This window comes from Lissotriton helveticus, chromosome 4_1 (genome assembly GCF_964261635.1).
Source record: "Lissotriton helveticus chromosome 4_1, aLisHel1.1, whole genome shotgun sequence".
NCBI lineage: Eukaryota > Metazoa > Chordata > Amphibia > Caudata > Salamandridae > Lissotriton > Lissotriton helveticus.
Window position 1 is genome coordinate 228,098,510 of NC_136063.1, and position 26,766 is coordinate 228,125,275.

A 26,766-nucleotide genomic window follows, 5' to 3' on the forward strand; every position below is an offset into this window, starting at 1 on the left:
GCTAGGTGGGTTTCCAGTACTGCTAGGGAGAGCTTTTGTGTTCACAGTTTACTTGGGGAAAAAATCAGATGTGTTTGCTGAAAATGACATTGTAAATTCGATGCAGACACTCATTAAGGTAGGTTTTATTTTTCCTACCTTGACTTTCCAGTTTCTAGTTAATGCCTGGATTAGTAGGTAATTTATTTGTATTTAATGTCGTCGAAGATGTACTGCATTTGTGTGACTTATAGCAGGGACGAAAATGAGACGAGGTACAATGTTATCATTTGAATTTTAATACAATGTAGGATGTGCGCAGAATACAAAAATAGAACGGTTTTTAGGTCTTGGGAGCAGATTTCATAATTGCTCAGGCACGGTGCTGAGAAGACTGTCGCCGTCCACAATTAGCATGACAGACGTCCCTGAAAAAGAGCAAAATAGAAAATTCACTTGTGTACATTTGGGAAGCGCAATTCTAACCAAAGCTCTGCGGAATGTTAGGTCACAGGTAATTAGAATGCCAATCAATGCAGATTTATGGAAAACAATTCACATTTGTATCTAATTGTTCACATTAAAATGCTGGATTAGCGGTAGGCATGTGTTTAATCAACAAAGAGTAATAATGAAGTGAGCCGTTTCAAAACAATGCATGTGTCATTTCACAATTTTAAAGGAACAAGACGAATCTAACGTGATCAGGGGAATATTTGTAATACCCAATCATATGTGCATCAGTGGAATATTTTTTAATATCCAATCATTTGTGCATCTCCAACGAATATAAGTTAGTCTTGGCTAGTCATTCGCAAGGCACGATAAATATACAGGTCACCACACTTTGAAGAACTGGCATCTTGGAAGAGGCAACATTAATAAATACAAAGAGGTGTAAACTGATCTCACTGCGCAGAGACGAACTGTGGCCCTTGGTTAGCAATACTGCGCGCTCTCAACTGGTGCTCTGGACAGAATGGGACTGTCCGATTGATATCATCAAAAATGCACTTGTAGGATTGGTTTCTACTACAATACTCATCGCACGTTTCACAGCAGGAGAATATGTTACTGGGGAGTCTATTTTATTGCTGGGGGGCTGTTTAGCACCAGCGCTGCAATATTGGTGCCCTGTAACAAAATCAGCTCACCAGCATAACACACTCAGCACTCACTTTCGTTTCCAGACTCCTGGGGCCTCATTTATGAGAAATGACGCATCGCTGCGTGAAAGCAGCGATGCGTCACTTCTCAGTGCGCACTCCTTACGACATTCCTGATGCGTCATATTTAATGTATGACGCATCATGTCGTAAAGGAGTTACAGATACGTCAGTATTTCTGACGTATCTGTAAGCACAAAAGTGACGCATTGCTGGAGTGTGTCACAAAAGTGGCGCAACTCCAGCAATGCGTCCTACATGGGGCAAGCCCCATGTGAAAAAGCCTGCGTCAGTCTTACGCCTGCTGTGAGGCAGGCGCAAGATTTTGACGCAACGACGTCCTAAAAGTGACGCAGTGAAATCTCATAGATTTCACTGCGTCACTTTTACAACCCTTCCTTGCGTCAATACGCCCCCCTTGCATACATTATACCTGGCGCAGGTATAATGTGGCGCAGGGGTTTACAAAGTGACGCATCTACCTAGATGCGTCACTTTGTAAATATGGCGCAACAAGGTGCATTTTTTACTCCACTGGTGCGTCACAAAAAGTGACGCACCGACGGCGTAAAAGTGACGCACAGCCTCATAAATGAGGCCCCTTGTGTTTTGAAATATGCTGTGGTTTTAAACCCAGTTCCTTGTATGCCCAGCAGTTTTCACGCAACAATAAAATTGTCAATATATCACTGTTTATTTATTTATTCATAAAGTTTTTTGATTAATCTTCCTGCTGGAGAGCGATCAGAGTTTTCCCTAGCGCCTGTTTTGACTCATTTAAGGTAGCATAGCTCAGTGCGTTACTGCTTTTGTCACAGAGATCCTTTTGTTACTTGCAGTTCCTAAATTAAAATCGTAATCTAGTAGAGTGAGCTATGAACTGACAACAAAGAGATATATGCAAAATGCATAGTACAGGATAGAAAGCTATGTTTTTCCTTAGTAAAACCAACCCTAAGCAATGTGTTATGTTCTGAATCCAAAGTTTGTGCTTCTTCAGACCAAGCACTCATAAAAAATGCCTGCCTGGATGAATAACACGTGAATCTAACACATCATAGTTCCATTTGTCTCATGTAACATTTTCTATACACTAATTTACTCATGCATTATTCATTATCTCTCTATGTGTGTGTGATGTAAAGTGCTCCGACACCCTACACTGGCAAGAGAGGTGCTACAAAAAAAATGAAATACATCTGAGAGAGAGGCTATGGAGAGCTGAGGGGCACTGATGGGGAGTGATAGTGATGGAATAATTGAAGAGCCCCAACAAAGATTGTTGTAGCCTGATTCGCTGTAAGGTCATCATTTACTATGCTAATGAAAAATGTGTGGTAGAATTTCTTGGGGGAAGAACCCTCCTTGTAGTGGCGCGGCTCACTCACTTGCTACGCTACAAACAGGGGCTGGTGTGACAACATTTGCCAAAGCTGCTTTGGGTTCCCAGTCCGGCCCTGGACACAATGGCCCTTTGCCCATGCAAATGTAATATGGCATAGGCACAGAGATTGGTATGCCCCAATGCAAATTAAGGAATGTGTCTCTAAAATATAGAGGTATGAAATGTGTGCAAGCGTAATGTGCATTACGAAAGGGGTAACACCACAAATATCTGTCCTTCTGCAATAAAGATGTGCCCAAGAAGGTAGAAACGTGTAAGCAAATTCCAGCTGCATTCCGGACACTTCGGCAAGTACGCATGTCATTGTCCACCTGACAAGATGCACTACATGGATAGATGAAATCTCAAGAAACAGAATTCTCTAAAACCACAGCTTCACATCAAGTTTTTATACAGATTTTTCTACAAGAGACCTTGAGTGCAAACATAAACTGAATCTGCAAGACGTTTATAATGGGGAGGTACTAAAAATATAGGGTCTTATTTACAAGACCCTTGTGCTGCGGGCACAGCACTTTTTCGCATCCAAAAAATGACGTGCCGGTGGCAGAAGGGGCTTGTAAATGAGCCCCATATTTTTCTATGGACGCTTTAGAGTTTATGGTTTTGTTAGGAATTGATGCATGGGATAAACTGTCAATGTGTTATGCTGATCATTACGCTAGAACAGAATGAATCAGGGGCTGCTCCTAAACTCAGAGCTTGTCTAATTTATTTGGCCAACTGGATACATGTTTGCTGCTTATTACTAAATGCAGGAAAACTGATATTATGGTAGTTGGCAAACAACCCTCGATTTGGTTCCATGTCTGGTGGCCAGCTGAACTAGGTCTGTCCCCGGTTTCTAAATCCAAGATCAAAAACATAGGAATGTGGTTCGATATCTCACTATCATCTGAGGAACACATAGCAGGCTTGGCCAGCATGCGTTTTGGCTTATTGAGAATGTTGCGAAAAATCTTAGATTTACTACCTCCGGCAGCTAAAAGAATCATTATCCAGGCGACGATTGTCTCTTAAATAACACACAAGAACCCAGGAGGTCTATAAGCCAAGCCACTCGCTGCCAATAAACTGGCAGGATTATTTCTATGTCAGTTGGTGCCCAAGTCACCACAAAACAATGTATTAAGAAGTAGAGAAGAAAGGAGCAGAGATATCCAATAATCAATTAGAGAACTGATCAAACCAAATCCAATACATGTGTATGTTGTGGATGACCATCAAACAAACCAAATGATCAGTCCTATCACTTGGTCGTCCACACTGTGACCTGGCAGGTCCTTAGATCATCTAGACCATATGCCACACAGTCATAGTACGTACTGGATACGGTCCACAGTGTACCTCCAATCGTTGATCAGATTGTGATGGTCAGTAGGAAGTGGTGAAAAACAGTGCAACATACAAAAAGGTGTGGGGAGTCTTAAAATAGGGTGATATGTCTGAAAAAGATACTCTAATGGAAACCAGGCACATCCCCTAATTAAAGGAACAGTGCAAACGACAGTATGGAACTAATGACTGTCGCAATTGTCTCTTGCCTGGACTACTGCAATGTCCTACACTTAGGCGTCACCAAGGGCAGAAAGAGAATGCTACAGAGAGTACAGAATGCTGCAGCCCATTTATTACTGAACATTCGTAGCCAAGCCTCGGTGGGAGCCATACTCGTAGAACTACATTGGCTGCCGGTACAGGACAGAGTGACTTTCAAAGCCCCATGCTTTTGTCACAGAATTGTAAATGAGAAAGGCCCGAGTTATCTCTTTCCTCTGCTTAACCTTTAAAGACCTATTAGGAATCTTAGGTCCACGGGCACAAGGGCACGTGTGGGAGGTAAATCTCTTGGCTTCTTAGTAGGTAAAATTTGGAACTAATTGCCGCTGGACCTCAGTTGTCCCGAAGGGAACTGAAAACGTGGTTCTTCAGGTCATCTCAGGCAGATTGGTGTTAAGGCAACGACGGGGTCGGCTTTTCTCTAAATTGTGGTCGAATTCCTAGCACAGGGACACTCCGTTGGAGTAACCAGGAGCTCCATATGTGGCTAATCTTATCTAATCTAACGCCTATTAATAATTAGCTAAAACTATCGATCACGCTGTTTCTACTTTGCTGTGCATGAAAGCTCCGGGCTGGAAGAGCGTGCCCGTGTGATTTACATTCTGTCATGTGTTCCTTTGTAGAAACAATCTGAGAGGTACAAGGATAAGGCTTAACAAATAGATCACCTGATTATATGTAGCAATCAAATTCAGGAGATTAGTGAAAGCCGCTGCAGGGAGGTGCCAATTTTTCAACCAGATTAACAGATTATTGATTTGAAATACATTTCTCTTATGCATAAAATGATCTTTCAGGTTTCGAGTTTTTTTAATCACTATTTGCCAAGAGCAAATTACTACTGGTGTTATTGCAAGCCCTGAATACCTTTTTCTTGAGGTGCAGTTTTTATTATAATAAGTCTTCCAACTATTTAAATCTCTGCATTCAAAATGCATTGACATATCTGTCCGTCAATCTATCATTGTAGGAATGCTCTTAAAGCAAGGTTCTTGAATTGTCGGATTGTGGTTCTGAAGTGCAAAACCAGACAAACAAAAACCCAAAAACAGAGATCAAGGAGAAGCTAGAAATAATATCAGTTAGTGATAATTACAATGAGCCCCTACTATTGCATCGTTTTACCTAACTGCGCCTTTGCAGACACAGATTGATTTTTCTCCCCTTCCCAAAAGAGACAGTCTAGTTTAACTTCCAGGCCACATACCATCTTACTACTGGGAGCCTGAAGCTGGATCGGAATTGGGCCCAAAAATAGCTGCAACAAAAAATCTCAAACCAGCCGCTCACCCTTCATCTCCTCGCACATTATTTCTTTCAATTTGTCCATTCTTTCTTTCTCCTTCTCTCCACTCTCTCTGATCGCTTTCACTCTACCTCCTTCGTTCCTCTCTTTCTCTCTCTCTCTTAAAGCCTCCTTGTGACTGCAATTGTGATTGGGGAGCTGAGGAAAGGAACATAGGTGCCATGGGCTTTCAGAAAAGACCACCAAGGACTTTGGCCCTCGGGGAAATGCCCAGTGGTATAAAAGGCCTGTTGGTCCTGGCCTGAAGTTTGCTACTCTCTGCCATCTTTCATAGTTATTGGAAAAAGGTATGTTATTCTGTTAAATGTTTTATTTGCCACAAACTCACTTTAACATGTCTCCACAGTACCCAAAGGGAATATTGAAACTGTACGGAACAGCCCAATAAAATGATCTGACCGAGGTTGAAAAACTGAAAAGTAATGTTTTAATTCTTACCATACATGGAGAAGTTTAGCAAAGCAATATAGATCATTGTTTTCAAAGAACATACTGATAGTTAAAGGCCTTCTAGGCGAGATAAAGGCATCAAAGGCAGAGAAGGGCTTGAAGGGCCCTTACTATATAAATGTATAGCCTGCTTATGAGGGCTACACCGATTTTAAAAGGCCTTGAACCCGCCTATAACAAGGGACAGAGCCTTTAACAACCGGTATAGCGCGGTATAGCGCGCAGTAGAAGTGTTATAAGGTTATTCGAAAATTCTGCCCACTAAGGGTAGAATGTTCTAAATTCAAAAGGGAGAAACACTGGAATGTTGGAGCAGAAGGCTTATGCCATCCATTATAAGTCCGGAGCTACTCCATTGTCTCCAATGGCACTCTCAACATTCCAATGTTCTAAATAAACTTAGAGCCTCCCGTAGCCGGCTCTAAAGGCCATTAAAGGCCCACTCTGGCATTAAAGGGAGCAGGAATTTAATAGCCATTAGAGCCCGCTATAGAGGGCTTTAAGGCTATTAGAGCATTGTGCCCCTAGAGGGCAGAATGTTCAAATTTGTAAAACAAAGGCCTACCAGAGCCCCGGGGGACTGTAATCTCCTAGGGCTCCGTAAGGCTTTGTTTTCAATGGAGCTCCCAACATTCCAATGTTCTAATAATCAATATAACCCCAGGGAGAAGGACTTTATTCCCATTAGTTAATTTCACCCACTCAGGGATGAATATTTAAAAACTGGGAGAAACAGAGAGACAAATATTGGAATGTTACAAAAGTACTTTTATACCAGCCATCACTGTCCTCTGTCAAGCCATTGCTTTCACTTGTTGATGTCAACATTTCGGTTTTTAATAATGAAGACATTTCTGCTTTCGAAAGAAGTTGAACACTAATCAGAAGGGCAAAAGACAAGTCTTCTACACTGGGGAGCTGCAGTTTAGAAGGAGATTCAAGATGCTCTATAGACATGCAGCTTGTTTATTCCACCTTCACTGTAATAAGTACAGATAGTTTATCACATAACTTGGGGAGCTCATAAGCGTTGATACTGCAGTTTAACATACCCTGGTTTTACCCATCTAGCAATGATGGCCGAAACCTGTTGTCAGCAAAGTGGTTACATTCAGAAGTAGTGAGAAGTGTACAGAAGACTATACCTTAGAGGAGATAAAGATTGCCATAAGCAGGTATAGGCTAAAAGATTGCTCCAGCGCTGTTCTAAGTAGTGTTCCAGCCTTGGATTTCTGCAGACTGTACTCTCCTAGAAATTAGCCACCCTGCCTGTGAGTGTTTTTTAGATAGATTTTAATGGTACAGTGGTTTCTACTACCATTTAAGTCTTCACACAAAATCTTCATCATTGCCCATGTTCTGTGCTTAGTTCTGCGGCAGTGATTTTCTGTTTTTCGTGCTCAGCTTTCACCCATAATATAGCTCCTCTTGATGGACTTGGGAATACTGCATTCACAAGTTACAAAAATAGTTAAGAACAGTTAGATCAAATCAATGGAGTAGAGGGATTGACAAGATTCTGGGCTTCAGCAGTACTAATATGATCCATTATGTCCCCTGATGAATGTGTGCAAGGCTGCACTGCATGTGTAAAAAAAAAAAGCTGCTTCCCCATGGAACATGTAGCAAAACACAGCCTGTGGGGGTAAATTGTATCAAATGGTTATATACCAATGAATCAATACATAGTTAAATATCAAATTATTTTTTTCAAAATTATCAATGAAACTGTAAGTACAGAAGGGAGGATTGCTGGGACAGCAACAGAAAACAGATTTAGGTAAAGATGGCATTTAACAAAAAATAGCCCTAGGATATAGGAGCATCTGAGCCTTGGTATGGTGGACTTGTAAACCGCAGTACAAACCCACTCTTTTACTGCCCTATTCCTGGTGAAGAAAAGTGTACTATGAAGATCAAGTGACAAAAAATCAAAGATTATCCTTAAACATGTTTTTTAAATCATATGTATACCATGCACCTGCACGGGGAGCCCAAAAACCAAAATAAGGCCGCTGCGAGGTCATTGTAACTGCATCTCATATCATCTTAAAGCTAAAAGACCTATGGCTATAAAGTCTTGCATTTGTTAAATGCTGATAACTGGTTATACACTACACACTGTGTTCTACTATTCCTGTAGATTTTACCAGCTTGAATATATGTGAAGTAAGCAATTTGCTGCTATTAGTGTGCATCTTTTTTGTACATGATGCCTAATGTATTTAATAATGCTGTGCTGACACGATAATCCATCTGTTAAAGTGGGCATTTGCCACCATCCTTGCCGGTTTAGGATGGGATAATTGGCATCTACACATTTGCAGGAGAAAAATTTGCTGTTTCTTTCTTTTTAAAGTTTTTATTTCTTTTAAAATTGTTTTAAATAACTAATACAAATAATGTTCGCTTACAACGACTGGAATATCATCGTTTGGCAACCTAGGACTTGGAGATTCAAACCTGAGCCCTGAATGATGACCAAGAGATGCATTGCGACTTCTAAGTAGGTCTTTTACAAATGTGAGTATGTCTTGTGTCTGACTGGATTTACAAAAAAAAGGGACCATCTTATCAGAGTGACACAAATGTTCTGCTCTACGAGCAATAATTAACGGAGTCCAAAGCGCATTCCATAGGCAATACTTCAAATAGGAGGGCTAGTTGCATAAAACACATCTCCACTCTGGGATTTTTAGTATTAAATCTTTTTATTAAGAGGTTTGAAGCGTATACAAAGAAATATACATATAGGTATAGCCATTGCGTCCTTCAACAGTGGATTTTTAAAGATGGGCTTTTCCTAGGGGCACTTTCTAGAGTGGCATTCTGCTATCTTCCTTTAAAAATTCCTTGAGACAACTAGATGTCACAGGAAAGTCAGAGAGAGTAAGACCTCTCCTTACCCCCCAAAAACCGGATGGTAACCAGAAACCTGAAGGTAGAAGGAAATACAAAAAATGTGTTCATGTGCCAACATACTGGCATTCAAAATAAGCAGAGAGAAAGTAAATAGCCCAAAACGTTTTTGGAGCCAGCACGGGGCTCAGAGGCAAGTAAAATGAGGATAATAAAGCACACTCAATTAAAAAAAATAAGAGTAATCAGGACGAGGATTAGAAGTAACAAGACAAGCACGGGGCCATCTTTTATATTCGAACAAGATTCACTTGTTCTCGCGGAAGGCATGGGGATATATATGAAAGCTAAACACAACCCTAGGTACCTTCTGTCGTGCAAGGGAAAAGAAGCAGTGGATAAGCAAAATACAAGCACAGCAATAAAAAAAGTAGGATTACAGATGTTGTTGGGGGAATGACCGTGGAGAACTACACCTCCACGTAGTCACAGGTGACTGCACTCCCTCCCCGGCAATGGCAGCATGGCGTCCAGGAGTTTGGAAGCAGTACATCGCAGCGCGAGTTTCGAAGTAGTCGCGGCTCGTTGGGGCTCAAAGCAGAGCCGAGATTCCTGTCGGTGGTTGCACTATGAATGTCCCAGAGCACTCCCAGCAAATACATTTGTGAACTGAATAAAACCCGAGCGGAGTGGAAAGGCAGTGGGGAGCAGCGTGAGTGCCTTGCTGCAGGAGCTGAAAGGACCCATTTCGAGGAGGCTGGGATTCTGGACTGAGCTAAGCTGAGTTGAGCGGGTTGGAGTGGGAAACTGCTTTTGCTGAGAGAGAGAGCTGAGAGCCAGAGCTGAGAGCAACGCAGCTCTCGAAGAGGTGAGGAGGCGAGGTAAGGAGGTGAGGTGAACTGGCCCAGAGAACTTTGGTTTTGGTGACTGCAGCTTAAAAAGTTGTAACTGCACGAATAAACTGAGAGGAAGATTTGTCTTCTTTACTACTTAAATTATCCTCCTTCAACTTTTGAGCTTCCAATTAATGTAATAGAAAAGGAGAGGAAAAGTAGAGGAAAGGGAGGAAATCTGTTTTTTTTAAAAAGGAATGGGGAAAATGTGCTGCTGTGTTGATGTAAAGGAGAGTTAAAGATGGGAAGGCACAAGAAGCACAACAATCCTGTTGCTAAAGTCGATTCTAAGGCAGGTCGAAAGGTCAAACCTCGCTTGGCACAGGCAAAAGCGCTCTCTCCAATGGCCAGAGCTGGACACTCGATCAACCGTCCTGGCTTTAATTCAAGTTTTGAGAGCTTGGAAGAGGAGCAGATCGAGGAGCCTGCCGAGCCGTTCTTGGAAGCTGGGGTCCTAGCAGCCCAACCAGCGTTGGCGAATGTTGACACTGCTGAGAAAAATATGGATGACGATCCAATAGCAGGAAACAGCAAGGAGGAGGGAAAGAGTTTGAAAGAATTTCCAATGTTTGCGAAAAAGGCATTTCAGGTGGCCCCTCCCCAATTCAATGCCCTACCACCTCGACTGCCTGAGGGGGCAGACAGGAGAGAAGACATCCTCAACAGCACACGTCAGGCCTCACCACCACCTATATTTACATCTACATCTACTTTTATTTTGCCACTTGCAACTGCTCAGGCTGCTCCCTCATCCTTCTCTACAGCACGAGTACTAAACCTAAGCTGCTTGAACCAGGTTACATCTCCCTCCTTAGGGGATACGCCACCAATCCATACCTAGATTGCACAGTCAGACTCTGGCAGTTGACGCAACAGGACTGCAATCTGGGGTCCAGGAACAGCAACAGCAACAGATCCCATTACAATTGTCGGATGGCAACAATCTGGGACCACCGGCCAGCCCCTGGAGGGTCACAAAGGGAAAAAGAATCAACAACTTATGTTTTCTGAATGTATAGAAGCATCAATGGATTCTTCGTCGGATGCAGCCCTTACAAAGCAGATGGATATCAAGATCTTTTTGAACTTGATTCTCGAGGAGATAAGAGAGATGAAGAGGTCCCAGGAAAAAGAAATAGCCTCTCTACATCAGCACCTCGGGAAGATATAAGAAGCAGTGGCTTGCCTTCCAGTAAAAATTCAAGAAGTTGAGTCAAAGATCGCCCAGCTCGAGGACCAAATGAGCTCCGTGCTCTCAAAAGTAAATGAAGCCACCAAGGATAAGAATATTTTAGAGAATAACTTTGATGAGCTTGAAAATCACTCACAGCGCTCGAATTTATGAATAGTGGGGGTCCCTGAGAGAAGTGAGGGTGCCCAGGTGCTGAAATGAGTGGAAACCTTTATTAAACAAAAGTATTTCCTAAGTACAACGGCCCACAGAATTCCATTCCACCCACTGCCAAACTTTAACAGTCCACGCACCATCCTAGCCAATTTCGCTGACTATCGCATTAAGGAAAGGATTCTGGCTAAGGCCATACAACAAAGACAATTCCCGATTAATGAAACTTCGAATTGCAGAATTTTCTCTGATAGGTTTGCCTCCGATGCGTGTAGGCGCAAAGAGTTTGTTAAACTACTCTTTCTCTTCAAAGCCCAAGGCGTGTGGGTGTCTATAGCCCAGCAATCCAAGCTGCATGTTCTTGTGAGGGGGAAATTCTACATGTTCTCTAATCTTGAAGTGCCCAGGGTCTTCTCAAGGAGATCTCTGCTTCAAAGTGAAATGAAAGACTGGATAATGTTTTCTCCATTGCAGGGTGCAGGTCCATGGCATCCAAAAGAGAAGTTGGGGGGGAGAAGTGGTTAGTGTGGTGGTTCACATCTCTAGAGGGGTGGGCTGTCCAGAGAGGGGGGGGTTTACAAAGGGGTGTAGCAGTAAAAAGAGCAGTAGCAGGGGCAGATGGGGAAAGACCATCAGGATTGCGGATTCGTCCATTTATTATTTGAAACACTGTCAAAATGACAAATAAGTGCTGTATTATTTCAGTTAACGTTAATGGGATACTAAACAAACAAAAATATGGAGGATTAATCTGGTGGCTAGTTTCCTTTTCGCCCCAGGTATTATTTCTTCAAGAAACTCATTTAAAAACCAACTCCCCAATGCTATTTCTCCCCAGAGCTTTTTCTCATGCTTTTTTTGCTTCAGCAGGGCTGGCGAAAGGAGGTGTTGCTGTCTATATTTGTAGAGGTCTGTCTGGGAATTTGGTCAAATCCGGAGAGACCTCTTTGGAAGGTGGATCTGGATTGAGGCCAAACAAAGCGGTATGAAATGAAATTTTATAAATTATTATGGCCCAGTAAGTAGACAACATCACAACTCTACTTAAAATAAGTGAGCTACTCAGGGGGGCATCTGGAAAGATAATTGTGGGTGGGGATTTTAATTCTATTCAAGATTTAATAAAAGATATTTCTAATAAAAACAAAAAAGTTCTAGATGCTGTAAGACAGGAATATCTCCTGCAAAACCGCTGGCACCACTCTAATCCAACTGAGTGTACATTTACATATTACTCTCACCAATTTCATACGGCCTCCCGTATTGATTTTTTTTTACTATCACAATCTCAGAACTATATAGGTATTGAAATAGGGGCAAACTCATTTTCGGATCACTCCCTCATAAAGCTTGAGTTGGAGATTGAGGAGAGCAGGAGGACAAGATCCAGGTGGCAAATGGATTGGCTCCTCTTACAGGATCCCCAGTTGGTTGCGATATAAAACATTGGATATTAGACTATTTTAATATAAATTAAAATATGGCAGAAATGTTCTATGTCTGGGGTGGGTTCAAAGCAGCCTTACATGGGCAGATGATCGCGTTTTAAGCTGCTCAGTCTAAAAAACTGCGAGACAAGATTGCTAAACTCCAGCAGGCATGGATAATGCAATGTCCCTGAGAAAGTCCCCATCACAGGGGACTTTTGATGCTGGAGCTCAGCTTGAAATGGCAAAGCAGGCACTGAAGGAGTTTTTTTAAATTGAAGAAATAAACAGCTCTAGAACATACCAACAACGAGTGTACAAGGATAGTCAAATGGTTGGTAATATGCTAGCCGGGGCTACGATAACTAAACAGGAAGCAGCCCTGATTTCTGAAATCATTGATCCTAAGACTGGAGACACTATAATAGATAAAGACGGCATAGCCCAAATCTTTATGGAACATTATTCACAGTTATACGCCACTAGATACGAGGTGGGACTAGACCAAATCCATGAATATTTTGATGAGGTAAATCCAGCTCGATATATCTGCAAAAGAAGTTTTAAATGTGGTGAAATCTATCACAGGGGCTAACGCCTGCAGAGCTCATGGGCTACCAATTGAATTTTATAAGAAAAATTCTAAGGAATTGATTCCTTTCTTGGTGAAGCTGTTCAACACTATTAAATTGGGAGGCTGTGTTCCCCCTAGTTTTAAAGAGTCTATAATCATCAGTCTTGTCAAGAAGGGGAAAAATATAAGGATGTCAATTCTTACAGGCTGATAAGTCTCCTCAATGCTTATTGAAAAATTTTAATGAAAGTCTGGGCTCAACGTTTTACCCCTATTGCCCAGGCACTAATTCATAGTGATCAGTCCGGGTTCGTTGCGGGAGGTCTATGTCCTCCACTACTGGGTTTTTAATTCAGGCCCTCGACTATTCGACAAACAATAAAATTCCAACTCTTATTATGGTGGTTGACACCAAAAAGGCGTTCGACCTGGTTAATTGGGACACACTTTTTTTGATGTGCATGTTTACAGCTCTAGCTAGAGACCTCTGACATCTTTAAAGTACAATTGTTTGTGTTCTTAGGGAGAGAAATATGCGTGTTGAAAGGAAAACCAGCCTGTTTTACCATGAGGGTCAATGGTCAGAACAAAAAGGTCAACCAGTAGATGACTTTTGAAATAAGAACAGCAGAGCTTGAAGCATTATCTTCTTAAGTCGGCACGCCAGAACAAAGACCCTTCCCACTTACACTCTGGGTTCCCTTGCACTCCAGTCTTCAAGTCAGAAGCCCAGGAGAGAACATGCAAATTATAGCAGCTGGGGAAGGATATTTACTGATCTATCTGACAGAGGTCCAGGACACCCTCTGAATAAGACACACAGCAATAAAGGGAATGCAGCCAGCCTGGTGCCCACTCATATCCTGTCAATGCAACACTGGTAACTTCTGTAGACTTAGCGTAACAACTGCTTAGTAATGAGATAAACTCCTAACAGCCACAGTAGCCGGGCATGGCGTGCATAGGACTGCAGCAGGGGTGTTAGACTTGGCCCTTTTTGGCTAAAGTACCTTAAACTTCTTGCCTTTCTCCTAGACTTTTTTTTTACATGATGTTGCCGACTTAGATGCTTTGGGCACTTTGCCTCTGCTGATCAGTGTCAAAGTGCAAGTGCTCCCTGTATAAAGTGTTGTGGCAATTGGTTGTCCATAATTGGTATGTTTGTCTTACCAGTAAAGTCCCTAGTACAGTGCACAGTGTGTGCCAGGGCTGGTAATGAAAATTCTACTAGTGGGTCTGCAGCACTAGTTGGCCCAGCCCTAAAAAGAGATCTCAGGCCTGCCACTGCAGTTTGTTAACTGCCTTGTTGTCTTGACAAGTGCACCCACTTGCCAGGCCTTAGCCATCCCTTTTTATGCATATCAGACACCCCTATAGTAGGCCCAAGCTACCCCCCTGGGCAGGGTGTCGTGTATGTGAAAGGTAGGACATGTACTGAGGTGTGTACCATGTCCTGACAGTGAAATACTTCCAAATTCGTTTTTCACTGTTGCAAGGCCATCTTGCTCATAGGACAGAATAGGTAATGCTGTGTCACATGTTTCCAGCTTCTCTACCCATAGGCATAAGATGGAGAGACGGAGTTTAGGGTGCCTGAACTCAGAATTTAATAACGCATCCTTTTGTGAAGATGGTTTTTGAATTGTGTGTTTAGAAACCGTGCTTTTGAAAGTGGCTGGTTTCTTGTCCTAAACATCCTGGTGCCTCTGCCTGGTTGTGTATTGACTGTCTGATTTTGGATGTGACTGGGTCTGGCAAGTGCCCTGACCCCAGGGAGGAAGAGGTGAAACAGCAACAAGCCGGCCTACATTTGATGTGGGGGGAGGAGTAGCCCCCTGGACGTGAAGAGGGCTGTGTTGCTGCCATCAAAGGATGGCTCCACCTCCTGCTATCAAAGTAAGAGGGTGTACTCTGGCAGGAAGATACCCTTGTCTGTTTTGGACCGGGCTCAGAGCCCCCTGAACACAAAGACTTCAAAGGCATTTAAGGGCATAAATGTGAAACCCCTGAACTCAAGCCTGAAAAAGGATTAAAAACACATTTGTGATCAAGAGGAACCTGTGCCAAAAAAGAACAGCTGAAGAGACTGAAGAGAAGGACTGCCCTTGCTGTGTGTTCTGGGTCTGGTCTGCAGTTTGTTGATTTGACTAAGGAGAGGACAAGGGACTTTGCTGTGTGCTGTGTCCCCCTGCTTCAAAGGACTTTGCTGTGTGCTGTGTCCTGCAATACCGTGTCTCCAAGGGCCCGAGGAGAGGTGGTCCCATGTTGTGGAAACTCAGGAACATCAAAGTTTCAAACCGTGTCTCTGCGATGCTTGGTGGGTGGTGCTTTTGCACGTCTGAGACTGCTGTGTGGTCTGTGGTACTGTTTATGAGGTGCCCTATGACCGCATTGCCCCCGCAGCATGAAACATTTTCCACGCTGTTGCATTGCTGTTCGTGGCCCGAGCTGTCATCGTAACTGAGGCTGTGAGTGAGGATCGCCGCTGCGGGCCCAAGTCGCAATGTGCTAAAGGACTTCTGGAAGCTAAGGAAGCTGCAAGGTGAAAGGGATCGTGATCGTTGTTCGCCAATAGGAATCTGCCCAAGATCATCAACAAAGGAGAAGGCAGCGCCATAACCCTTCTGGCAACAGCTTCGCCAAGCACCGGAGCCGCAATCTCATTGGGTCCACTCAGCAGGATGTCTGACGAGTGGGGAGAGAGAGCCAGGCAGCGCATCCCCCAGGTAAGTTTTGGATGTTGGGAGCCGCAAGCGTGAATGGCCTGGGGAGGCGTGCAGGAGGAGTACTCGAGTGCTCCGATCTCTCCCGCTGCACCGCGTTAGAGGTACTGAGCCCCCGAGCGGCCCGTACCAGCCCAGCAGTACCGGGCCGGCCGCCCTTTTAAGTTTACGGCTGTTGTCTCTGTTGTTGGGGCCTAGTGGTGCCCGAGCTGATCGTGCAAATTGGTGAACTGCATTATTCCTGCGTTCCGAACTGCCGTATTCTTACATTACGAACTGCATTATTCTTGCGTTACGAACCGCATTATTCTTGCATTACAAACTGCATTATTTCTGAGCTACGAACTGCATTACTACTTGCATTAAGGTCTGTCGTATTTCTACATTATGAACTGCATTACGAACTGCATAGCACTGCAATAGATCATCGTGAACTGCTCATTAATACCGCAAGAACCTACAAGTGATTGTTGGCCTAATAACCGAACGAGTGAAATATTACGAATACTTATATGCTGGATATTTTTATCATTTGGTCTCATCGGATTTCTTCGTGATAAAGATACCGCTATTTTCCTAAATCTAGGGCTGCCAGATGCAACATTCATTTTTGGTGCTTCTTACCCCCTCTCAAATGGCCCCCTCCACGAATTTCCTCACTACCACTTCCAAAAGTGCCCTTCATCTCACTTTAGCCCCTCTCTCAAATACATTTCATATTTTTTATAGCGCTAGTTGGAGTTTGCTTTACTAATAAGGTTGTATATCTACTCAAATAAACCCTTTTTAGCAACACTAGGAATAGATAATGAAAGGCTGGGGAAAAACATTAGGTCCTCACCTATGTTATGCAGTTTGTATGCAACTCTTTGATGCCAGTTCAGAAGTCACTGTTCTATATGAGGATTGTAACTTATGACCCGAAGTAACAAAAACAAATCTGTGACACAAGCAGTAACCCACTGAGCTAGCCACATAAAATCTAGGGGCATATTTATAAGGAAGTGGCGGAGAGCGGTGTTAGCCACCTTGGCTTAACGCCACGCTCGATCACTTCCAAAACGCAGGGCTGAATTGTATTTACACGGATACGGTGCTCCCCTGCGTATCCACCTTCACTGGCGCTAATTTTAGCCGACTAGCGCCAACTCAGAAATCCTTGCACCATAGTGAAAGGGTATTTTGCATTGCAGGGGAAGATTGTTTATGTGCAGGAAGATGTCCCATGCTGCACATATACAATTGGAAGTGGCATTTTGAAAATGTTATGAGTGTCGTTTAATGCAGCACCCACAGAATTTGTAAAAGGTAATTTTTTTTAATGATTGTTTATGTGCAGGAAGGTTTACCTTCCTGCACATAAACAATCAATGGCATTTTGCTGTTTCTATGTGTGCTGCACAACGCAGCACATATAGAAACAGCACAAACGAGGAGAAATGAAACATTTCTGCTAGTTGCGCCTGTTTAAGACCAGGTTTTCCTTGGTCTTAATTGTGGCGCTTCCCATATATACACTGCTCTTGTAAATATGGGGCAGCGTCAAAATCAATGGGTGCTGCAGTGGAATGCCCACAGCAACTCCCATCGCCCACCCCTTTCACACAAAGTATAGCGTGAAAGGGGGCCTTTTTCACAAGGCGGCGTTAAGTCACGTTAAGTGGCTTAACACTGCCTTGTGAGTAAGGCAAAGCCCCTATCGCCACCACAATGTAAGAAAAAGTGATGCTGTGGTGGCAATAGGTATATAGGAAAGACAATGGTTTTTGTGGAATAATATAACCTATACTTGTAGTAAAATGCCCAATCGTGATATAGAGGGTTGACTAATGTCAGAGGAGGAAGGAACCATCAACACCAATGATTCAGTATAACATATTTTATACATTTTCAAAGGAAACAGAAAGATATTTACATTGTTCCAATTCTATTTCAAAGACATTTGCGCAGAGTGTCCCAAGTGAAACAGGAACCTAAACCTAAGTGACAGTGTGAATTCTATATACAAGGTTTCCACAATGCATACAAGTCGACCATTATCAAGTAGTTTCTATGTGAATAGCAGATATATACAGTGATACGCGCTGGGTAATGGTTCGCTTCTTCTGTTTGTCGATGGCGTTTCTTGTAGCAGTTGCCGCTGATCTAGGAGAACAGGCACCCAGGTAGGATGGTGTGGGATAAAGTCCCTGAACACCCACCCCTGCATGCTTGACTGAGTGCTTGACCAGTGGTGGTGTGTGGGGTCTGTCGATTCAATGGGAAGAAGGAGTAGATAGCCATTTCTAGAGGCTTGGAGTGATTCTGGGCAATGTCAAGTACTTTGTTCATGGTTCTCATGAACTTTTCTACTTCCTCCATTGGCCAGGGTATTAACCTTTTGTGCGCTATATTTCATGACTTTAGATACTCTGCCATTTATTAGTCCTGAAAGGGGGTCCATTGTCAGACTGTAATTCTTGTAACAGGCCATGGGCAGCCATGATCTGTTTATTTTTCTAATTTAGACAGAACCTCACTGGTCGCTGTGGTGGGCTTTATGTCCCCATATTGGGATATTCTGAATAGTTGTTTATGACAATGATCATGTACCTGCCATCTTCGAAGCTACCATAATCGATGCTGGCACAGAGCCATGGATGCCAGGGACCTTCCTCGTGATGATAGGTGCCATTTAATCAGGCTGTCCCATGGCTTGGCACATGATGCGGATTCTTACAGTTATTTCCCCCAGCTCATCTCCTGCATGAACCATAACTTGTTATTTTACTGGCTCTTTGTCAGCAACACGCCTTGGTGCCTGACATGGGCTATGAAGCAGCTAGGGTTAACCAGGCGATAGCCTTAAAGCAGGCAGAGTGATTCTAGTGTCTTCTGTGTTTCAGGCGCTATTGGGATTTCATTGTTTCCCAAAGTCTGTAGGGATCTTTCGGTCAAAAACCCAATGTACTCCTATGTTTGCTTTGCCTCCAGCTCTGCTTGAGGGTTCACTGTCCGATGATACACTGATAAGTGTAGGAAATTAGGTTATTAGTTGAGGGGGCTACTCAAAAATAAAAACACAGAATCCTTGTCAGGGGGCTACTTTACTTCCTGGTTTCTTGTTACCAAGGTTTTTGGTTGTTAGAGCCAATTTATTGCTTTTTTATATACCGTGGGACTCCTAATCTGACGACGGGGAATGATTCAGGCATGTGAATCTATGAAAGACACCTCAATACTGGAGAAACCTGTGCTTAACCCCTGGGTAGCTGGGCACAAAAGCAACCTGGCTAAACTTACATGCAATGTGTAAAGTAGTTACCCAGCAGTAAACCAGTAATAATGAGAGTACACAACCCTAACCAAATTCAGGAACATAGAGTAAAATGTAATAAATAAATGACACAAAAACTACCAAAAGCCAATCACTAGAACTGAAGTCATAAATTTTTAAAGGTTTAGGTGAATACAAGACCAAAAACCACAAAGAGCCACTCACAGGTATTTGAGTGCATTATTCCAGGTCAAAGTCACAAGCTCAGGCCGATGTCAAATCCAGATTTGCATTCGTGGAGGCTGCAAGAAAATCATTGTCGGTGGGAGGAGCAATGATTGCTGGAGCTTCGTGCTGGCGGGAGAAATGGCCAGTCACTGTTTGGTACAAATAGCAGGTCGACGTCAGAACTTCAAGTTGGTGGGATATTTAATGATTGTTGCTAACATGAGGAGCCAGTTCACAGTTTAAGGAGAACAAAAGTTCTGGATTTTAAACCGCAGCTTGGTTTTGAGCAGAAGGAGTATACTCTGATGCCAGACAAGGGTCCGTGACCTGGGGGGAACCTCTTGGGGTTCGCCCCAGGTCACTCACACCAGCAGAAGCCAGCAACAGGGCTTTGGCAGGTCCAGATAGTGCTGTACAGCTGGTCAGGTGCAAGGAAGCCTCTGGAAGTTTGTTGCCTCCCTGTAACTCAAACAGGAGGTTTGACTACTGACCCTTGGAGTTGCTTCTGGGGGCCTTGGGTTCAAGGGAAGCAGGTCCAGTCTTCCTTCTTCAGATAGCAGAGTAGTTCTTTGGAACGTTCCAGAGATTGAAGAGCGTTCTGATGAAAGGTTTGGATAGTGTCATTCTTATACCCAGCCTGTGGGTGGGGGATGCCCCCTTTGCCTAGCTTTTCCCTTTTCCTGGGGCTGGCTTCAAACTGTCTAAGGTAGCAAACAGGTGACATGCCTAGGTGTGAGCTACAATTGTCAGTGGCATGGCAGCCAGCCTTCGAAGGCAGGAAGGGAGTGGGTATAGCCCTGAGGCTATAATGTGAAGCTCAGGAGGGGCTCAGCAAACCCCTCATCTTGCTCAGGAGAGGAACAACCGGCCCCACACTCATGTCTGGGTAAATACACAGCACACCACAGGAGAGCCTTTCACAGTCATGGGACCTTTGACATGGGCAGAAAGGTACATTTGGTTTAGGCAGAACAATGCCAACTCTATTAACCTTACCATTAAAGAGGTATTTAAATTATCATTCAAATGAGCAGAAGATGCATTTCTCTATCTGAACCCAAACTGAATTTTTCATTTGTTAAGGGTATTCAGATATCTAAGTGTTAGTCTATGGGAGAGGTAGCTTTACTACAGTGAAACACAACATTGGGAGTTTTTCATTGTTAGGACCTGTAAAACATAAACACATGTCCTACTATTTAAGTATGAGGTAACCTACCCCATGAGCCTTTAGTAGCATTTAATCTACAGGTCATAGTTAATAGCAGTACTGCATACAAGGGATATATAAGGAAATTAAATGTACCAATTACGTGTAAGCACATTTTACCATGATTAAGGGAAAGAGCATAGGCACTTTAACTCTGATTAGCAGGGGTAAAGTGCAAAGATTTCTAAAGGGAACACAAATGAACTCAGTAAAAAGAGGGGAGTGAAGGCAAAAAGTGTGGATAAATACCACGCCAAGGATGTCAGATCTAACAAAAAGTACTATGTGGGTTCTGATACCCTGGTTTCTATTCTACATTTAACAAGTACTCCTGTAATTGGAAGACCCATTTCTCTATGTGTGGCAGAAATGCAAGGCTGACCCTTGGAGTGGGGGATTCAGAGGTTTGAGCAACAGCATCAGCCACCTGAGATGCATCCTGCTCAACACCCGCTCCGTCCACAGGCACGCCATCGAGATCTGGAACCTGCTCGACACCACAGCCCCAGACGTCGCCTTCTTCACGGAAACCTGGATGAACGCCTCCTCTGCGCCTGACATCGCCATCGCCATCCCAGACGGCTACAAGATCATCCGAAGGGACCGCATAAACCACACCAGAGGAGGCATCGCCATCGTCCACAGGAACACCATCCGCATCACGACCAACACCGATGACACCCTCGCTACCGCCGAGCACCTGCACTTCCAAGTCCACATCAACCCCAAGACCACCCTCAGAGGCACCCTCATCTACAGACCCCCTGGACAACGCACACAATTCAGCGAAGACATCGCCGACTTCATCAGCCCACACGCCCTCTGCTCCGCTGACTACATCCTCCTAGGGGACCTCAACTTCCACCTGGAGAACAACAACGACCGCAACACCACCACCCTGCTGGACAACCTCGCCAACCTGGGACTCAAGCAACTGGTGACCACCCCCACCCACTACGCCGGACTCACACTCGACCCCGTCTTCTCATCCAGCAAGGACATCGCCTTCAGCCACGCCACCGGACGGACCACAGCTGCGTCCACTTCAGCTTCGCAAGGACCACGATCCACCACCACCAGCAACAGGCTGCACGCAGGAACTGGAACAAGATCACAACCGACCAGCTCACGTCCTCCCTGAGCATGAACCCTCCCACCAGCACAACGAACCCTAGCCAGTCGGCCCCCAACCTCACGAAGTGGATCAGCGACTGCGCAGACGAGCTCGCCCCCCCTGAGGACCCCGCCCAGCAGACCCGGCAGCAAGAAAGCCCCTTGGTTCACCGACGAACTCAAGAGCTCGAAGAAGAACTGCCGAGCCCTCGAGAGAACCCGGCGCAGAGACCCAACACCGGACAACATGAATGCCCTCAAGCTCGCCACCCGAAAACACCACCAACTCATCCGCGCCACCAAGAAAACTGCATTCAAGGAACGACTGGACAACAACGCACACAACAGCAAAGAACTCTTCAACATCGTCAAAGAGCTCTCCAACCCCAACGCCGGAAACAACGACATCACCCCTTCGCAAGACCTCTGCAACTCCCTCGCCTCCTACTTCCACAACAAGATCACGGACATACACAACAGCTTCAGCACTCAACCAACGAACACCACGACCGAACCACCGCCCCCCACCACCACCCTCCGCGCCTGGACTCCGATCAGCACCGAAGACACCGTCCGCACGATGAACTCCATCCACTCCGGATCTCCGACCGACCCCTGCCCCCACCACGTCTTCAACAAAGCCGACGCTATCATCGCACCCCACCTGCGGGACATCATCAACACCTCCTTCAACACCGCTACCTTCCCGGAAAGCTGGAAGCACGCCGAACTCAGCGCTCTACTCAAGAAACCATCGGCTGACCCCACCGACCTCAAGAACTACCGCCCCATCTCGCTACTCCCGTTTCCGGCAAAAGTCATCGAGAAGACCGTCAACAAGCAGCTGGCCGCCTTCCTCGAGACGAACGGATCCCTCGACCCCTCGCAGTCTGGCTTCCGGGCCAACCACAGCACAGAGACCGCCCTGATCGCAGTCACCGATGACATCCGAGCGCTGCTCGACAACGGAGAAACAGCGGCCCTCATCCTCCTCGACCTCTCCGCGGCCTTCGACACTGTCTGCCATCGTACCCTAGTACAACGCCTCAGCAACGTCGGAGTCCAGGAGAGGGCACTGGAGTGGATCATCTCCTTCCTCGCCGGAAGGACACAGAGAGTCCGCCTCCCCCCGTTCAGATCTGAAGCCACCGAAGTCATCTGCGGCGTCCCTCAAGGCTCCTCGCTCAGTCCAACCCTCTTCAACATCTACATGAGCCCCCTCGCAGACATCGCACGCCAGCACAACCTCAACATCAGCTCCTACGCCGACGACACCCAGCTCATCCTCTCCCTTACCAACGACCCCGCCACCGCCAGAGCCAACCTTCACGAAGGGATGAAAGAGGTAGCCGAATGGATGAAGAAGAGCCGCCTGAAACTGAACTCAGATAAGACGGAAGTCCTCATCCTGGGATCCTCACCCGCCGCGTGGGACCACTCCTGGTGGCCCCCCGCCCTAGGCAGCGCACCCAAACCAACAGACCACGCACGCAACCTAGGCTTCATCCTGGACTCCTCCCTCTCCATGACCAGACAAGTCAACGCCGTCTCCTCGTCGTGCTTCAACATCCTGCGCATGCTACGTAAGATCTTCCGGTGGATCCCCACCGAGACCAGGAAGACGGTCACCCAGGCCCTCGTCACCAGCCGTCTGGACTACGGCAACACCCTCTACGCCGGAACCACCGCCAAACTCCAGAAGAGACTCCAGCGGGTCCAGAACGCCTCAGCAAGACTCATCCTGGACATCCCCCGTCGCAGCCACATCTCCGGACACCTGAGAGATCTGCATTGGCTCCCGGTCAACAAGAGAATCACCTTCCGTCTCCTCACCCACGCACACAAAGCCCTACACAGCCAAGGCCCAGGATACCTCAACAGCCGCCTCAACTTCTACGCTCCCAAACGCCAGCTTCGTTCGACCAGCCACGCCCTCGCCGCCGTCCCCCGCATCCGCAGAGCCACCACAGGGGGACGGTCCTTCTCCTACCTCGCCACAAAGACGTGGAAATCCCTCCCCACCCACCTCCGCCTGACCCAGGACCACCTCGCCTTCAGGAAGCAACTCAAGACCTGGTTGTTCGAGCAGTAGCAGATCCCCCCCCCCAGCGCCTTGAGACCCTCTGGGTGAGTAGTGCGCTATATAAATACGATGATTGATATACATACAGGTGGAAGTGGGGACACCCCTATTGAATGGTGATTGCTTTACGATCTATCTAGGAGTAAGCTGATTCCGTAGGGTGAGTGCCCGGCTGGCATATACAACAGGAACACACTCACCACACTCTTGCATTTTGACTGTCCTGCTCCCAGGCCAGTAGGGATAGCATCAACAAATAGCTTGGTAGGATTGGCTGGATCAATGTAGACTAGGGTGGTTTCTTCTGACAGCGATTCTTTAGTTTGTTGCAATGTTTCCTCTTGGACACTTCCCAAACCCATATAGTTTAAACTTTGGTGAGTTCTCTCAGGGGTTGTGTGAATGTGGTGAAGTCTTTGATGAAACGCTTGCCATAGTTTACCATCCCTAGGAAGCTACAGACTTATGAGAAGCAGGATGAGGGTCAACATCTTGATGCTTAGACCTGGGTAGGGTCTGCGGCAACCCTTTCTGCTGAAAATTGATATCCGAACTCACACTTTTTTATATTTAGTGTTAGTCCTCTTTTTTGGAATCTTTGTATCACTTTTCCCCGCCTGTCATTGAGCTCTTCTATGTTAGACAAGGATGTCATAGCTCACATTTATGACTCCTGATATGCCAGACAGGACCTACTAATTCACATTTTGGAGCACTTGAGAACCAAAAATTATTGTATATCTAGATTCTTGCAATTTAAAAATAGAGCATTCTGATTGGCCTATGGACCTTTATTTCCCTTAAGCCATCTTGCTCCTGCGGGAGTCATACTCCTGTGGGAGGGAGGGCTCTGATGGGCTGCCAGGAACATTAGAATAATGTTGCTGGCAGCCATTATGGGACTCAGGGACTTAGTCCCCTGTTCTTAGTACCCTGACCCCCCAAAAAAGTATATCAACAAAAAATGCTGCAATCCTGCGAGACTCTTGTAGGATAAAAAAAAATGGCAGCCGGCCCCACATTTAATAGCCTTATGCCTTGGTGAGCCAACCCTCCAGGCTGTGTGTTCATAAAGGGGAGGGGGCTGTGTGGCCTCCCCGAGCCTCCAGAGTCCCCCGGGGAGCTCACCCCCGGGTGCCAAAATGTGCTTATATGGGGAGGGGGCCACACGGCCATCCTCTTTAAGCCTTCAAAGGTCTACGGTAGCCCACTCGAAAACATAACAAAATGGGGAGGGGGACAGGTGGCCCCCTCCCCTAGCCTCAAAAGGCCACAGACCCACCCCAGGGTCATAATTTAACAGCAAGGGGAGGGGGCACTACTCCCTTATCCATTAATGGCCCTGGGGACCCCATCCCCCGGGGTCAACTCGCAAGCTATGTCCCTGGGAGCCAACCCCAGGGACATATGTGTTTCCATGGTCGTAGCAGCCCAGGCAGAGAAACCTGTGTTGGCTATTGCTTGGTGGGAGCTGACTTTTGATCTGTTTCCCGGCCAGCACTGAAGCATTCGAAGATCAAAATATTGCTCCCATCCGGGGTGAGTACTATAAGGAGCTATTCCTTGTGGGCGGGGCAATGCGCTGTATGCAGGTAGGAGGCTGGGGCTGCAGGGCCTTGAGTCTCCCCCCTCAGTTCCCAACAAGCATATGGCGGGTATCTTGGGTGGGAACCAGGGCACCCACTTTTAACAGTGGAGGGCCCCAGGGGGGTCCTGGGGAGGGGGGAGACGTGCCCCCTTCTGCCTAAAAATCATGCTGGGCCCCATGGATTGTGTCCCCAGGGCCAAATTCAGACCAGGGAGGGGAGACAGGGCCAGTGGATAAGGTATCTGGGACTGATAACATCTTGGGGAAGGGACCCCCTTAAAAAAAATACATGGCCCCGAGGATTGGGGTCACCAGGGCTTAAATAGGAGGGGGGGTGCGCAACCTTCCCTCCCTTTTATTTATAGAAATGGCCCTGAGGGATGGAGTCCTCAGGGCCAAACAAGGTTGGGGAGGAGAGACGTTCGCCTTTCTTTACACAAGTTGCCCTAGGGGATGGGGTCCTCGTCCCCTTTATTTACACAAGTGGCCCTAGGGGATGGCGTCCTCTGGTTTGATAATGGCTATGAGAGGGCAGCCAGGCAGCCCCCCTCCCCTTTAGTTTTAGAAATGGCCCTGGAGGATGGGGTCCCCAGGGCATAAAATCGCTTGGGGAGGCACGCCGCGTGGCCCCTCTCCCCTTTAATTAAAAAATAATTGCCCTGGGGATGGGGTCCCGAAGGCCTTACAAGAATCCAGGAGGGAGGCTGAACAGCCCCTCTCCAATTTTAGTATGTATGTAGGGCCCTGGGGGATGAGAATCCCAGGGCCTAAAGAGACTCAGGGAAGGGGCTGAGTGGTTCCCTTTCCTTTTAACTTATATGTACAGGCCTGAAGTGTCGGGTCCCTGGGGCATAAAAAGGCTTGGGTAGGGGGTCAATGTGGCCCCCCTCCCCTTTAATAAAAGAGAAAGGTGCCCTGGGTGATGGGGTCCCCGGGGCCAGCCTCTGTGCTCAACCCTCTGCCTTTTCAGTATGGGGTTGTCTACCTTTAGGAGGGTTGGCCATAGGCCAGTCCCTGTGACTAACTCCCCAAAGAATGTGGACTGCGTAGGTTTGGCTGCAAAGCCCATAGGCAGTGTGGGGTTGGGTGTATGTGGGGTTGGCTGCAGGGCTGTGCCCCCTGAAGGGTATGCACAGTGGGGGAGTTTGTATTAACATATGGTAATTACATTTTACTTCATGTTAATAAACCCTAGAAATTCACGGAAAAAAACCAAAGGTTAAAGTAGAGTTATAATTAAGTGAATTTGTGAATGACAACATTAATGTTTTGAACTAAAAATACACAAAAGCTCAACAGGTATAGTTAGCGAAGCTAACTATCACTTGAGCTTCCGCCATGACTGCTCATGACCTCACATATGCGCACCTGACATCATTCATGACATGTTCAATGACATCATTTATGACATTACTGATGACAATTCAAAGGACCCAGAGCTATGCAAAATTATTACTGGAGGTCTGCTAAATGAAAATGACATTATTAGGGAGCCCCAGAAAGGAATACCTAAAACACAATTCGTTATTTCTACTTGCTCAATGAGTTGATACACATGTTTGAAGACTTCAAATACATCAATGACATAAAGGAAGAGC

General features: G+C 45.7%; 1 protein-coding gene across 3 annotated transcripts in view; it reads right to left on the bottom strand.

Moving 5' to 3' along the window:
- Positions 1 to 257: 257 nt before the first annotated feature.
- KHDRBS3 (KH RNA binding domain containing, signal transduction associated 3) overlaps positions 258 to 26,766 on the bottom strand; it is a 257,176-nt gene continuing 230,667 nt past the window's right edge. For all 3 annotated transcript variants that reach the window (XM_078686713.1, XM_078686712.1, XM_078686711.1), the window contains one exon: positions 258 to 407. The gene's annotated coding sequence lies outside the window, so the exon portion shown is untranslated. The remainder of the gene's footprint in view (positions 408 to 26,766) is intronic.